This window comes from Arachis hypogaea, chromosome 3, assembly GCF_003086295.3.
Source record: "Arachis hypogaea cultivar Tifrunner chromosome 3, arahy.Tifrunner.gnm2.J5K5, whole genome shotgun sequence".
NCBI lineage: Eukaryota > Viridiplantae > Streptophyta > Magnoliopsida > Fabales > Fabaceae > Arachis > Arachis hypogaea.
In genome coordinates this window covers 18,030,902-18,034,314 of record NC_092038.1, presented here as the reverse complement: position 1 = coordinate 18,034,314, position 3,413 = coordinate 18,030,902, and the positions used below count along the sequence as shown (strand labels likewise).

Sequence of the window (3,413 nt, the reverse complement as noted above, 5' to 3'; positions counted from 1 at the left end):
CCGAGTAGGATTCCGGTAATAAATGACTGTGACGTGCTTCAAACTTGTAACCTGCTGGGCGTTAGTGACAGACGCAAAAGAATCAAGGGATTCTATTCCAGTAGGAGCGGGAACCAACCGGTGATTAGCCGTACTGTGATAGAGTGCGTGAGCATTAGTTTTCACTGCGAGGATGGGATGTAGCCATCAACCATGGGTGATGCCTCCAGACGATTAGCCGTGCGACTGACAACCGCATAGGATCATTTTCCCGAGAGGATGAAAGTAGCCACAGCTGATGGTGAACCCCTATACAAAGCTTGCCATGGAAAGGAGTAAGAAGGATTGAGTAGAAGCAGTAGGAGAGCAGGCGTCCTTGAGCCATGCAGCATCTCCATTCGCTTATCTGAAACTCCCACCAATGAATCTGCATAAGTCTTCTATCCTTTTATTTAATCTATTCTTTTATCTTTATTTTCGAAATCCATAAACCATTTTAATCTGCCTGACTGAGATTTACAAGGTGACCATAGCTTGCTTCATACCAACAATCTCTGTGGGATCGACCCTTACTCACGTAAGGTTTATTACTTGGACGACCCAGTACACTTGCTGGTTAGTTGAACGGAGTTGTGAATTTAACCAAGAGACATAATAGTTTTTGTGTATATGCTAAAGAGCCAATATTGATGATCACAATTTCGTCCACCAGTGCTCCATCAATTTTTGGCGCCGTTGCCGGAGAGTTGCAATAGAGTGCTAAAGTTATTAATTAGAATTTATTTATTTGCATTTTATTTTATTGTTTTTACTATGAGCTGCGTATTTCTTTCGTCAAATGACGCGTTCACTACCTGACCCCAACTTGCCAATATTCGATCCTGAAATTGAAAGGACTATTTCACAGATAAGGCAAGCTAAGCGTCGGTTAGTCCTCTCTGAGGACAAATCTGAACCGTCAGTTGAGGAAGAAACTAGCCCCCGTTCTACTGATTCGGTTATTTTACGTGCAGAAGACATGGCAGCTAGGAGAGTTACCATCCAGGAGGAAGGAGCTCCTGATTTTATGATGCAACCGTTTCAAGCACATCATCCAGCGGTAGCTACAGATTTCGAAATAAAGACCGCACTGCTAAATTTGATGCCCAAGTTTCATGGCTTACCTGCTCAAGAGCCCATCAAGCACTTGAGAGATTTTCAGGCAGCCTGTTCTACTGTCAGGCGTGATGGTACTGATGAAACTTCAATTTTGCTGAAAGCTTTCCCGTTTTCTCTTGAGGGAAAAGCAAGAGAGTGGTACTACACTCAACCTCTAGCAAACGTATCCAACTGGGATACACTCAGAAATGAGTTTTTGGAGAAATTCTTTCCATCTGAAGTTACTGATAAACTGAGGAAGGATATCTCAACCATTGTTCATGATGACAATGAGTCTCTCTTTGAATACTGGGAGCGCTTCAATAATCTTCTGGAAGCATGCCCCCACCACAGAATTGATAAGATGGTGTTACTCAGCTATATCACACAGGGTATGAGGCCCCAAGATAAGACCACATTGGAAAGTGCTAGCAATGGGTCTATGAAGAAGTACAAGACCACTGATGAGGCATGGCAATTGATCAGTGATTTAGCTGAATCTACTAGGAACCATAGGCAAAGACAAGGTCATTCAAAAGCCGTTGCAGAAGTATCCTCTAACAAAGAGACTACGGCTCTAGCTCAGAGTATATGTGAGATGACCAACTTGCTGAAGCAGATGCAAATGAATCAACAACAAGCTCAGCAAGCTCAACCTCCTCCACCACAGCAAAACCAACAGCTAGTCCCACAGAGAGTTTGCAGAATCTGTGCTAATTATAGCCATTATACTGATGAATGCCCGCAGCTCCAACAAGAAGACAACATGGTGGCATCCACTCATAATTTCTATGACCGCCCCAACCAAGAGTACAATCAAGGTGGAAATAATAACCATGGATGGCAGGACAATTCTAACCAGAATTGGAGGGACAACAATAACAGAGGAGGCAGAGATAATCAGGGAAATCAGAGGTGGAATAATAACAACAACAGGCAGCAGAATCAACCTTACAGAGCACCTCACCTGAGGCAAAACCAAGGACCACAGAATAATGAACAGCAGACCTCTCAATTCACTCATTCTTCTTTATCTCATAATGAAGAGTTACTACAATCTTTTGAGCGAAGACAACAGACCATGGAAAATAACATCATGAATAGTATTAATGCCAGTCTGAATGGTCTGACCTCTACTTTGCAAGCTCTTATCTCACAGATTGGAGCAACACAAAATTCCAGTAACCAACCTTCAAGCTCCACTGGAATCCCCTCTCAACCATTACCCAATCCAAAGGGAGGCATTAATGCCAACACCCTAAGGTCCGGAACCATACTACAGGAGAGGAATCAGGAGGAGCCAAGCTCACCAGAACACGCCTCAACTGAAGAGGTGGTAGAAATAGAAGATGTTGAAGAGGAAGAGGATATACAGGACATAGCTGAAGAAGAAATAGCTCAACCACATGAGGAAGCACCAAAAGGCGCAGACACTACAGAAAACACTACGCCTATTCCATTTCCACAACTTGCAAGGAAGCCCAGGAAGTAGCTGGAACCCGATCCTTAAATGGTAGAAATATTCAAAAAGATTGAGGTAACTGTTCCTCTTTTTGATGTTATTCAGCAAGTACCTAAATATGTAAAGTTTCTAAAAGATTTATGTATCCATAAAGACAAAATTAATGAATTAGAAACTATTCCTTTAGGTAGTTCTATATCTGCTTTAATGGGGGGATTACCTGAAAAATGTAGTGATCCAGGTCCTTGTATAGTTAGCTGTACTATTGGTGGTGTAGTGATTTATGATTGCATGTGTGATTTAGGAGCATGTGTTAGTATAATGCCTTTGTCTATATATGATATTTTGAGGCTCCCTCCCTTAAAAAGGTCGGCAGCTCGTTTTGTGTTAGCAGATAAAAGCATTATTACAGTGGCTGGAGTTGCTGAAGATGTTTTGGTGAATATTAAAGGGCTTACATTTTCCACTGATTTTTATATCTTGGAGATGCCCCATAATGATTCAGATAAGCCATCATCAATCCTACTTGGAAGACCATTCCTGAAGACATCAAAATTTAAATTAGATGCTTTTTCAAGAACATACTCCTTTGAAATAGATGGCCGCATAGTAATCTTCAATCTGAATGGAGTCATTAACAACCCTCCAGAAGATCATTCTATCTTCCAGTGTGATGTCATAGATGAAAGTGTAGCTGAAGTTCACAAGGAAGAGTTAGAAGAGAGGCACACTGGACAAGGTCCAAGTGCGGGGACCCTCTTAACTGACAATGAGGGCACTTCATCATTTTCACAAGCTCCAGATAATCCAGAGCATGCCCATGATCAGAAAGTAG

General features: G+C 42.0%; 1 non-coding gene across 1 annotated transcript; it reads right to left on the bottom strand.

Moving 5' to 3' along the window:
* Positions 1-1,366: 1,366 nt before the first annotated feature.
* On the bottom strand, positions 1,367-1,473 carry LOC112794035 (small nucleolar RNA R71). The gene has a single exon (XR_003198717.1). It is a non-coding gene; the product is annotated as a small nucleolar RNA R71 (small nucleolar RNA).
* Between the last annotated feature and the right edge of the window lie 1,940 nt (positions 1,474-3,413).